This window comes from Eptatretus burgeri, chromosome 12 (assembly GCF_056783735.1).
Source record: "Eptatretus burgeri isolate ZD-2024b chromosome 12, Ebu_testis_v1, whole genome shotgun sequence".
NCBI classification, from domain to species: Eukaryota; Metazoa; Chordata; class Myxini; order Myxiniformes; family Myxinidae; genus Eptatretus; species Eptatretus burgeri.
This window is the reverse complement of record NC_140972.1, coordinates 201,728-215,000: the sequence shown is the minus strand read 5'-3', so window position 1 is coordinate 215,000 and position 13,273 is coordinate 201,728. Positions and strand designations below refer to the sequence as shown.

Sequence of the window (13,273 nt, the reverse complement as noted above, 5' to 3'; positions counted from 1 at the left end):
GACCGCCATGAATTTTCATGAAATTAATTTTTAAGTTATCTCAACTTCTAAACCTCCTAGAAATAAAATTTAGTTATCTAAACTTAGTTGTTGGGGTCAAAGAATCCAATGACAGACATTTCAACTACAAAAATTCATTTATTTTTGTCAAATAAGTCAAAATGGAGGCATTTAAATGCCAAATACCATTACATAATGGATATTTTGGACGAGTGATATAATGCGGCTTGTATTCATTTTCGTATTGCCGTTAAGATCCAGATTCGCATATTCCATATTGTATAAATGCTGTTACAATCACTGATTATTTTCTTGAATGTTTTCTGTAAATATGACTTAGGCGAATTCAACAAAAAGTATTTATTATACATTACAGACAAATAACTCGCAATCATATATATACACGAGCCCACCAGCAGGTAATCATACAAAATCATCTGTGTACCGGAACATGCACTCATTTCGTGTAAGCGTTCTGTAGTATATGTACATGCATTCTTCCATTGTCTAAATAATGCATTAATTCAATGTCACTGTCGTCACTTGTGGCAACATCTTCTGTGTTGCAGCAGTCGTCGCTACACATGCATACTACCAAACACGCACGCCCCTGTTGTCTACATCGACATCACTTCGTGCTGCATGGAGTGGAAGATTTGCAAGAGCACTTGAGGAGATCCAGCACTTTACTAGGTACACGTGGTTGGGACATCCAAACAATGTAGATCTCCCGTATTCTTGATCATCGATTGATTTTTGAAATTGACTCACATTATATTAATCGCCACATGATTCATTTAGTTTCTATTTGATTCATATTCTTATTTAGGTATTGATTCTATCATCAAATGGAAGTTAATTTTGCATTAAATGACAATGTATCACACATAATATAACCTCAGCCACCATGGTTTTACAGGCCCATTCCTGTTTTACAGATTTCCTAAAAGATGCGACAAAACTCATGCCAACAAAGCCGAGAAGGAGTTGTGCAAAGTATGCCAAGACGCACCGCGGAGACAGCGGTGGATCGCCAACATAAAAAGAGAATGGGGAAAGGACCAGCCAACTGTCAACCAACAACTCTGCTCTCTACATTTCACAAGAGAAGATTATGTGGAATATGATGCACACAAGCGAGAACTGAAGGATACCGCAATCCCGTCTATCTTCGTACTTCCCAATCATTTACAACCAAAAGTGAGTACATTCTTTGTTTGTACATTTTGTAACCGGATTATTATATTTCTGTTGTTATTATTATTATTATTATTATTATTATTATTATTATTATTATTATATCATATTGCCCATAAAAACAGAACATAAGATTCCCAGATTCATAAGGCTTGAGTGATCATGAAATATTAACAAAATTCTTTTAATTATTGATGATGATAGCTGGCACCGTCAATATTGTCAATATTTCGATTATTACAATAATCTTTTTTCTGGCAAATCCTATTATACCTTCAGGTACCAAAGACACGCAAACCAAAATCCAGATCAACAGTACCACCAACCAAACCGGATCTGGTCGTACATGAGCCTGTAGATTCCGGTCCTGACGCTGAAGCTGTAGCTATCGTCTCTCAGGCCATCCTTACCCACGATCACCATTATGCCGACATGGAAAACCCACGAAAAGCCAGACAAGAGGCCCTAGTCCAACAAGACCGCGCCGAGCATTACACGAAAAAGCTGAATACCGCATGACGACAATCTGCACGCTTGAAGCAAAAGGTAGAAAATATGAAAGCATTGATAAGTGAACTTCGAAATATACATCTGGTAACGGATTATTGTGCTAATATACTCGAAAACAGCTTTTCAAGATTACCGCGAGAATTGATGAAAAGGATCGCTAAAAAGCGTCCTCATGGTAAAGATGACAAGGCTCATGCATCTCGGCAGGAATACTCGGATGAATTGCGGTCATTTGCATTAACGCTACAATTTTATTCGACTCTTGCGTACAATTATGTCCGTGAGACATTTGATCTAGAATTACCAAGTTTGACAACCATCCAAAGTTGGTTTCATGGATTGGATGGATCGCCTGGATTTTCGAAGGAAATATTCGGTGCCCTGAAAAACAGATCGGATTCCGAAAAAGTCAAGGGAAATGATAATGTATTTTGTGTATTCATGTTGGATGAAATGTCCATCCATGCTCATCATGAATGGGATGGACATCAGAGTTGGGGATACGTGGACTTTGGAACAGAACTCGAAATGGGCTCTGATGACACTTTACCACTGGCTAAATATGCCATAGTTGTGATGGCTGTTGCACTGGACAATAGTTGGAAGGCTCCTATAGGTTGCTTCCTCACTAATGGATTATCTGGAAAGGAGAATGCTAATATAGTAAAAATGTCTATAGAGCGTCTACGAAGTTGGTGTACGAGTTGTACCATTGACATGCGACGCTCCTGAAGAACATTTCTCCATGTTTCGTGAGTTAGGTGACAGTGTCACGGATACAGACATGCGACCATATTTCGAACACCCAAACAATCCAGACTGGAAAGTGCACGTGGTGCTAGATCCATGCCACATGTTAAAATTGGTAAGGAATTGTCTGGCAACGGATAAAAAGCTCATGGACAATAACAATGGAGTCATCGAATGGAAATTCATTGAATTGTTGAATGAAATTCAAGAAAAGGAAGGGCTCCATTTGGCTAATAAGTTGAAGCGGAGGCACATCAGATGGTGGGGACACAAAATGAAAGTGAATGTAGCAGCTCAAACTTTCAGTTCCAGTGTTGCTGTGGCAATTGAATATTGTAGCGATAAACTCAAATTGCCCCAGTTCGCAGGTTCTGAAGCAACCTGTAAATTTATATACACATTTGATCGACTTTTCGACATTTTGAACTCGAGAAATCCCATGGCAAAGGGTTATAAGGCCCCATTAAAGCAGTTCAATGAGAAAAGCTGGCAACCATTTCTAGCTGAGATGAGGGACTATGTGATGATTTTGAAATCCTTGTGTGGCAAGCGACTTGCCATCGGCCAGACTTGGGTACCCTTTCTGGGTTTTGCTGCCCCAATCGACAGCATTCAGCAAGTGTATGATATTGTGGTAGTAAATGGACATATGCAGTACTTATGCACGTACAAAATGAGCCAGGACCATGTTGAACTATTCTTCGCTTCAGTTCGAGCTCATGGTGGTTCCAACAACAACCCCACGGCTCGGCAGTTCCGGGCTACCTATAAGAGGCTCCTTTTAAGAAATCAAATAAAAGTTGACACCGGTAATTGTGCAGTGCTTGAAGGTAGTGGAGGCCTCGTGAACTTGGACACCATCGGCCCCAGTATCCGGGAAGATGCCCCATCTCATCTTCAGGACATGCTGGTGGCACGACTCCACGATCTACACAAGGAGAATGACGAGGCGGATTATACGGACTAGCCGGATTATTGCCGCTTATCTAAATTTCACGAAGCGGCAATAGGATACAAGTCTGGATACATCGTACACCATGTCCGCCGACAAATATAATGCGAAGCATGTTGTTCGGCATTGGAGATGGCCGAAAAACCTGCACATGGTGGATCATGCCATGGTTTTGTGGACAAAAAAGATAAAGGGGGTCTAATTTACCCATCTGAAGATGTCATCAAAGTGGCGACCTCCACGGATCGATCGATCAGAGTCATTTTGGGAACTTCAGGCCCCACCACATTACCCCGTGGTAAAGGAATTCCTGCATCCATCACGACAAGGGTCATCAGTGATGTAATCGGGAAAGTATTCAAAACCCTGGAGGCACATGATAGGGACTCGGATACATGTCACTCAACCATATTGATCAAAAACATAGCTCCCCATTACACAAAAATTAGGTTTCATCACACGGCCAAGTTGGATAGCAAAATACTGGCTGGAGATCACGTCCGACGAGAATATACAAGATTGATTCACTTCCGTAATCGGTAAATATTTATTTATGCCGAATTAGTAAACATGAGTCCGTTAGCGTGGTTGGTTCTATTTTGAGATTGTGATTATATCAAGATTACGACTTCCTCATGATAATATTGTACGCTCTGAGACCCTGAGAGCCTCTGACAGGCCACAGTGTATCGTAGGACTTGTAAACGTGCTATGTCTTTATCATTGATGAATGCATTTTATGGATAATTAAGGCTTATTTTGGATTATATATATATAAGTGAAGACTATTAGTTTTGTTGAGGTGCTCCTAAAGTATGCTTGTCATTTGTTGACATTGGTCAAATGTCTTTGGAATACCTTCAAATCCAATTCTATATCGCATGTTCCTATTCATTCTCTTATGGGAGTCTGGGCTAAAAGGACTAAACATGGTTAGCAGGCTGGCTGGTGAAGACAAATCAAATAACGTGAAGGGAAGCTGGTGGACTCTCCAGTGGTGTTATAGAGCTCGGTGGCGAGGGCCTACAATTCCGGGGAGTCGGGTGGGAGCCGAGATAGCTCCCCCCCCTCCCTTGTGGTCTTCTCACCTGATCCCTGGCCCGCAACAATATATTAAGCGATAAACACTTTACCTTGCAGACATGTCCAGAACACAGAACCTTCATCTAACCATCGACTGAAACTGTCATTCAAATATTCAAACTGTCATTTACAACAATTTATCATGCTGAACTGCGTATCTTAGCAACCACCAATAACTTATATCAATGCATATTTATAATGTATTATTTATTTATTGTATTTTCATCTAAATACCTCCATTATTTAATGCTATCTATAAATACATATATATATATATATATATATATATATATATATATATATATATATATGTTTATTTATATATATATATATATGTTTATTTATATATATATATATGTTTATTTATATATATATATGTTTATTTATATATATATATATATATATATATATATATATATATATATATATATATATATATATATATATATATATATATATATATATATATATATATATATATATATATATATATATATATATATATATATATATATATATATATATGTTTATTTATATATTTTTATATATGTTTATATATATATGTATATATATATATTCATTATATATACATATGCATATATTGTTACGGCCATGGGTACCGAGTGTATGATGAAGAGCAGGACCTGGTGCCGGTTCATGGTTGTAAAGCTCGGAAGAGCCGGAAGAACCAGACCTGGTGCTCCCGCTCACAATTAACTTCGTGGTACAGTGGGTTGCTTTACAACCATGAACGCCAATCAGTTAACCAAGAGTTCCAGTGTTCACCGTCTAATTTTGTCGTTTAACTAGAAGTCACATGGCTTTGTGAGTGGGGAGCATGTCCTCAGCAAAGCACCAATCCTATCTTGATTCAATCTTAATTAGAGCACCTGCGCAATTACAGCTGGTGCTGCCGACAATGACAGGTTAATTAGTTTGTCAATGACCTCGAAATCTATCCAGGTTCGGTCAATGCTGGATCAATGGAAGGAAAGGACAAGCACAGACAGGTTGAAACGTAAACGAGGAATTCATTAATGAGGAAAAAATAAATAAACTGAAGAACTTTGTATTTATTTGTGATGAAAATATGGAAATTCAAATCACTCAAAATAATCTTAAGCAAATAAAGAATTTATCAGGCATTGATAGAAAAACAGGCAAAGAGCAGATGATTATCACTATGCCTTACTCAACGCTAAAACACGAGACAAGGGTTCCCAGCAGATCATTCAGGGGGAAAGAAATCCGGGCTCGCTTACCAATCAAGAAGTCATCATATGTCAAATAAAATGTCCCGAAATGTGTGAGCAGACCGTGCTCCATTGCCAGCGCCCGGCCTTACCTTACACCCACTCACAAACAGGCTTGAACTCCAATCGTCGTCACTGTGGTGTAGTGGCGTATGGGCACAATGCGGGGAGCGTTGTGGGGGTGTGGAGGGGTGGTGTTTGTGGTCACGTGTCCGCAAGGCTTATAGGTGTTTGCGCCGCTTGAGGCGTGTGTCTACTTTGCAGTAGTGTGCATCCGGACGGACAATAAACAGAGTTCGACAACCCTCACGACTATCCGAGTCCCACTGCCCTCCGGACACTACATTGGCGACGAGTCTGTTTCGGATCGACGTGTGCAGAGTGCCTGGGTTTCATCAGTATTGACTTGGAGTCTTTGGCCGGGGCAACTGGATTGTCAGGCGTGCGGAGCCCCGGGGAAATCAGCGCAGCTCATGCGGTTTGAGTTCGACCACCTGGCGTGAAGCCGTACCGGGGAAGCGCGTCGCAAGTTTCGCGCGCCCGCACGCACAGTCTTCGGTGCGGGTCGAGTCCTGCAGCCAGACGTCTCGCCGTCACCTGCGAATTCGGGTCGAGTGACTGCAGGACGGCTCGAGGATGGCGGAAGGTCGGGGCACGGCGCACGGACGAGTGCCCGTCTTCGTCGGAGATGACTTTGAATTGTTTTCAGAACAATTGGGATGCTATTTCCACGCGAATGATGTAGATGACAAGAGGAAACGCAAATCGATCTTGCTCGCCTCGCTATCAATGGAACATTATCGGCCACTAAGTGATTTGGTAGCACCGGATAAGCCCAGTGATGACGGGCTGTCGTTTAAGGACGTGTTAGGGAAGATGAAAGCCCACATGGCGCCGGAGAAGTCATTGCAATTGGCTCGGTACCAGTTCGATCACCTCGCGAAGGGTGCGGAGGAGTGCGTCGCAGATTTCGTGGCGCGGGTGAAGCATTCGGCCATGGCTTGCAAGTTTACGGCAGAGGAGCGTCCAGCTCGGCTCAGAGATCGCTTTATTTCTGGGCTGCAAGATGCGAGGATGGTGTCGGCGATTCTGCAAATGCGAAGTGTCGACGTTACATTCGACTCTGCGGTCAAGACTGCTTCAGCTGTCGAGCAGACACTCACAGATGTCCGTGCCATCGCCGGCCAGAACGTGACGGGTGATTCCAGCTGGGGCATGTCGGGTGACTCCGGGGTCCACGCGATGACCGAGGTGCCCCAGATCAAGCGCACGTTTTTTGGTGCAGGCCGTGGCCGCGCTGCGTAGCGCGGCCGCGCGGGAAGCGAGATGGACACCCAGGGGTGCTGGGGATGTGGAGGACCGCACCTGCGGCGGGTGTGCCCGTATAAGAACACCGTGTGTTTGCATTGGCACAAGGTGGGACATCTGAAGCGTGTGTGTCGAATGGCGGGGGCTGCCGATAAGGTCTTGGATAGCGAGGTGCAGGATGACCCCAGCGACCTGGAGAGCGGCCTGTAGCCAGGGCATAGCGATCCCGGCGGCCCGGAGCAGGAAATGCAACCAATGTTGAGCCTGTTTTCAATTGGTCCGGAGGTGACAAGACCAATAACAGTGGAGGTCGAGGTGAATGGCGCGCCGATCGTGTTTCAAGTTGACACCGGGGCTGCAGTGTCGGTCATGGGCGAGCGGGCTGCTCGTGACCTTCACGGTGTTCACCTGGTCAAGACGACCTTGTCGCTGTGCACGTACACCGGCGAAGCGATTGCACCACTTGCTGTGACAGACGTCTCAGTGGTCTACCGAGGTCAAAGCGCCCTACTCTCATTGTTTGTGGTACGAGGGGAGGGTCCCGCCCTTTTGGGCCGGGACTGGCTGTCTCGCCTCAGGCGAGACTGGATGGCGCCAGCCGGTGACCTTGAGCGGCCCTTGCTGGGCCGGTTGGGGTTTCGACATAAGGAGGAGGAGGAGTTTCCTGTTTCGGAGTTCGTACCTCCAGGTGCACCTGTGCCTCCTTCGGGGCACGTACCTCCGTTTGGGCCCGGGCCACCCTCGAGACCCGAGGGCGAGGTTCCGGCGATGGGAGCCGCGACGATGCAGCATTGGCTGCCGTTCATTGCTTCCTGCGACGATGATATGCGGGTCTGGAGCAACGGGGGTCAGGCCAGCGGCGACGGGCTGTCGGGCTCCCGCTGCGCTCGTGATACAGTGCACACCCGTGTCGTTCAGGCGATTTCAGCGGGGGATTGGAGCGAGCCGGTCGCGTTCAAGAAGTTCGCGGAACGCGACCATCGACGACAAGCAAGTCATCTCGACGTCGTGACAACCAAGAGGCGTACGCACGATGTGATTCATGAATTGCTAATTGTTGTGTATTTGATTCTCGCTGCACGAGTGATTCGATTTAGCATTGTAAAAGCAAATGCCAACAGTCCACGTGTGAGCATGATATGCTTGGTTGGGATCAATCAATGGGATGACCGATATGATCGATGTGATGTGAAGAGCTTGCGGGCGATCGTGGCGAATAAAGGGGTCTTTCTGATCTCCAGCTGCGAGGACAGTCCACGGTCCGCTACTCTCTCATGTGTGGGAGTTATACTGGGAGAACGCGCTGTACGTGAAGGGGAGGTTGCATTTTCGCAGACGATGTTTTTGTTGTTGTTGTATGACACTGATATGTCTCCAGGCTACACTGATCGTCCGTTCAGACGTGCGTTGAGATCTCGACTGGATGTGATGCGTGGGTTTGTTATGGGATTGATGGTGCGGCCAGCCGGCGGCGATGTTCAGCGTCACCGCCCATCCCTGATATGGCCAAGGTCAGACGTGCCTGGCGCCGTGCAGCGCAAACCTCTGGTCTCGCCAAGGTTGGCCGCGCTGGCGCCGCGGGGCTTGCAGGCTTGGGATGTTTATCTGATTCGGTCCTGTCTGAGGGAGATGTGCCAACTTGTCGACCGGGGGCATTTGATGGTGCCGGGGGAGGTTCGCTTGGGGTGTCACCACGACCTCGCCGGAAGACGTGTAAGCATGAGCCGCCTGGGGGCGCTTCTGCTGCGTAGTGATGCTGTGCTCCCCAACTTGCTTCTTGATATCTTTAACACGGCCAGGGTTTTGTGGTCTGCAACCATCATTGAGTTCGTCGTGCACCTCAGTACTTGAGCACCTGTCCGCTGCATTTTGGGATTCGACTCGAAAGGATGAATGATATGCCAGGTTAACACAGCGGCATTAGGGTTGCAGGTTGGGCAGATGAAGCACGTTTTCTTTTGTGCCGGCTCTTCTGGGTTTGGTTTACGGCCACATGATTAATGCCGTTTTTGGGCTCTGGTTGTTTTCTGTGTGGTGGGGCCTATGATTTTTGATTAACGTCGTTTTGTGCCGCTTTGTTTTTTTGCCGTAGGTTGCTTTGCCGATGTTGTTTCTCATTCTAATGGTCATTTTATACTCATGTTTTTAGGAGGGAGGAATGTGGTGTAGTGGCGGATGGGCACAATGTGGGGAGCGTTGTGGGGGTGTGGCGGTGTGGTGTTGGTGGTCACGTGTCCGCAAGGCTTATAGGTGTTTGCACCGCTTGAGGCGTGTGTCTAGTTTGCAGTAGTGTGCATCCGGACGGGCAATAAACAGAGTTCGACAACCCTCACGACTATCCGAGTCCCGCTGTCCTCCGGACACTACAGTCACCTCCAGGAACCAGGGTCGCCAAGAATCAGGTACGCCAAGAGCAGGTCCCGATCAGAAACAGCAGGAACGCTCCAACCGTCACCCACCATCAGGAGAAGCTCACAAACTGTCACCAGCGGTCAGGACTGTGAGGCTGTATGGCTGTCACCAACTCACCAGCTCACCAACCGTCTGTCTGTTGCCAGCTCACCAACCGACTGTCTGTCACCACTCACCAACGGACTGTCTGTCATCAGCTCACAAATTGACTGTCTGTCGCCAGCTCACCAACCGTCACCAAACTTTCAAGAAAATCGTCCTCCCATCCTTTTTATAGGCAACCAGTGTGGGTGGAGCCTCAAGTAGACCAGCCAAATCCACCTTGCCTATTGGCGCATCGTTGCATGTGACCAACCGTCAACCTCGCGATCATTCCTTCCTCGTTCAGCCTGACATGAACAAGAGCCAGCCAGCATCTATAGAGCTGCCAAGCAGAGCATCAAACGTCAATGGAAAAAGGTGGACGTCAACGTCGGTGAAAGAGTTGGGTGTCGAATGTCGATGAAAGATAGGTGGGTGAGGTAAGGCCAAGGTCACTTTTGCCACGGCGACCGTGGGGTCTCCAAAATCTGCGGCCACTATCAATTATACGGCGGCCGCAGTATTTCCATGGTCACACAATGTAGCAGTCACATATGTTTTTATTTTTTGGGGAGCCGCACAGCGTATTTATAAATTGTGGAGACAAAAAACGTGGGGGTGCCGTACGGTCTTTGATTTGATGTCGCACGGTGACCTTTGGGCGTCACTGCGGCGGCCATAGAATTTTCAAGGCAGACGCAAGGTGACCACAAGGCGACCGCCGGGGGGCCCTAAGGCGAACGTGCGGCAAGACGGACGGTAACGAGTGCGTATATATATATATATACCAGTTTTTTTCACTGAAATAAAAATATACCAGTATATATAACTGAATATACTGTAACTATAATATACCGTGGTGCCCCCAGAATCCGAACGCCCCATTGTTTGAACAAATTGGAATCCGAACAATTTTTCGAGAAAATTTTGCCATAAAAACTTAATACATTAAAAAAAAAAACCGAACACAACCTAGCGTTCATATTTGTTCACCTGTCTCACCCACCTGTTCGAGCCGCATCTCCGCGCTTTGTTCATTCAGTTCGTCGGCGGAAGTCCTCGTGAAAGCATCTCTTGTGTGTCGATCGATACTATAGGCCACAGTCACATTTGCTCTACGGCGAGGAAACGGCGGCCGTATGCCCTCTGAATTGACAGAAATGTGTGGCGGCCGCAGAGAAACTGAGGTGGCCTCAGGGTGCCCCTACGCCGTATGGCTATATTTTACAGGTCGTAAGGTCGCCGTGGAATTATAACGCAGAGTTATAACTTTTTTCATTTCTACGTTCGCCGTAGAAATTCGACAAGCCGAAACAAAAGAACTGGTAAAAAAAAAAATTAACCAATTCGTTACCGTCCGTCTGGCTGCACGTTCGGCTTGGGATCCCCCTGCGGTCGCCTTGTGGGCACCTTGCGTCTGCCTTCAAAATTCTATGGCCGCTGCAGGAACGCCCTAAGGTCACCGTGCGACATCAAATCAAAGACCGTACGGCACACCCATGTTTTCGGTCTCCACAATTTATAAATATGCCGTGCGGCTACCCGAAAAATAAGAAGGACAAATGTGTCCAAGAGCAGCGTCCAAAACCTAAAGGTTTTGTCGGCTAAAAAAAAAAAAAAAATTTTATATAAAAACAACAACAACAACTTCCGATATTTCGTCACGTGCCTTCATTAAGCTAATAGCGAAACCCGTCATAATGTATTTACGTATTTACGATATATCGTGTATTTACGAAATATATAATGTATTTACGAAATTACAATACGATAAATGGAATAATCTTTAAATAGTAATGTGAACTTTTCAAAACTGTAAAGCAAATGTCCGAATATATTAAAAAGTTCATGATAGACGCTCTCAAAAGGCACCGTCTATGTGAGGATGTGTACATGTGATCAGTATTTAAGGCGATCCGGATCTTGTATATACAAGAGCCGAGTCCGAGAGATGAAGGTTTTGTCTTCACAAGAAGAAGAAGAAGAAGAAGAAGAAGAAGAAGAAGAAGAAGAAGAAGAAGAAGAAGAAGAACAACGCCGAGCTCTCTATGAGCAGCGTTCGCACATAAGTGACTGCCACATTGTGTGACCGTGGGAATACTGCAGCCGCTTTATAATTGCTCGTGCCGGTACATTTTGTAGACCCTCCGGCCGCCGAGCCAAATGTGACAGGCCTTACCTCGTGTTTTCACCTTCATTTGTGATGTTTGTTTTTTTAATTGTGTTTTAATTAATTGTGTTTTAATTGAGACATCTTGTGTTTTAATTATAAACAAAAAAGCAATCCGATCACGTGGTGTGACAGACTGTCGGGCAAGGATTGAATTTCACAACAAAACCAGTTGTAATTTGGAATACCCATGATTACGTCAGCCCGATGCGTTTGATGAAAGTGATTGTGGTTCTGCGGGCATCATGTTTGATGAGTTGCCCTGGGGGCAGCGCTCTCGCAGAGTGCGCGAGCGATCGGAACCCTGGCCGGAGCTCGAGCCTGTGTGGACCTTTGGATGTGGTGATTGTACCAGTTTACATACAATACACCACCACTGAAGGTCATTTACTCATCTTATTTTACCTCAAACATGGAATTTCAGTTTAAAGTGTTTTGAAAGTGGGTTTTCTTTGGGGCCACAAACGGATTAATTCACTCCATTATTTCTTATTGGGAAAATATTTTTGGAAACCGAACTTTTTGCAATCCGAACAGCCTCCTGGAACAAATTAATTTGGGATTCTGGGGGCACCACGGTATAGGCAAACACCTATACTCCGATCTCAAGCAGTAGCGCACGGTGGACGCACGGTCGACGCAGACTGCCACGGAGGTGCACGGCGGGCGTAGGGGAACCGTGCGTCGACCCTGCGTTGCCCGCAGGTAGTCACACTGACCGTAAGGCCACCGTATGGCGGCCATGGAAAAAGTGCGGCTGCCGTAATTTTTTGGGGGTTGGGAAAATTCATTTTTCATTGAGAAGAGCTTTCAAATAACGCAAGCCCACCGTACGCCCTTCGTGCGGTCGATGTGGAACACATCTACGTCATAGCTTGGCTTGTCGAATTGCTATGGCGAACGTAGAAATGAAAAAAAGTTATAACTCCGCGCTATAATTCCACGGCGACCCTACGGCCTGTAAAATATAGCCAAACGGCGTAGGGCTTCCCTGAGGCCACCTCAGTTTCTCTGCGGTCGCCGCACGTTTCTGTCAATTCAGAGGGCGTACGGCCGCCGTATCCTCGCCGTAGAGGAAATGTAACCTTGGCCTAAATGATCCATAGTCATATTTGACCATCATAATAACCATTCAGGAAAAGCCTGTGGTGTGCTTAAAGAGCACGTTTTGGGTCGCTGATGACTTTGCGTGATTCGAAGGTTGTAAGCACATTAATAATCGTTGAGCAATTATTTTCTTACATTTGAAACTCAAAAAAAAAAAAAAATATGCTAAAATTAACTTTTAAGTCAAAACTTTTGTCAGTGATCGAAAAACAGTCCGGAAGTTACCGAAGATGCCATGACGTCAAATTCTCTGAAAACTTCGTGAACATTCGGAAACAGTGTGTGAACAATGGCGAGATGCGAATCAGAGAGTGATTTCAGCAGTGATGAATTTGAGTGTTTTCATTCAAATATTGCCAAGGACGAGTCGGAGGATGATGGGAATTTATACGATGGAGTTTCTGGCCCTGAGCCATATAACTTTGAGCCACTTTCAAGTGGCAGAAAATG

General features: G+C 45.6%; 1 protein-coding gene and 1 long non-coding RNA gene across 2 annotated transcripts in view; one reads left to right on the top strand and one right to left on the bottom strand.

Annotated features, from left to right (window-relative positions):
- The window catches only part of LOC147014942 (deoxyribonuclease gamma-like), a 346,105-nt gene that overhangs the window by 267,336 nt on the left and 65,496 nt on the right, over positions 1 to 13,273 (bottom strand). The gene's annotated exons all lie outside the window — the stretch shown is intronic.
- Positions 565 to 4,327, top strand: LOC147014945 (uncharacterized). Its single transcript, XR_015050085.1, has 3 exons — positions 565 to 693; positions 939 to 1,200; positions 1,477 to 4,327. It is a non-coding gene; the product is annotated as an uncharacterized LOC147014945 (long non-coding RNA).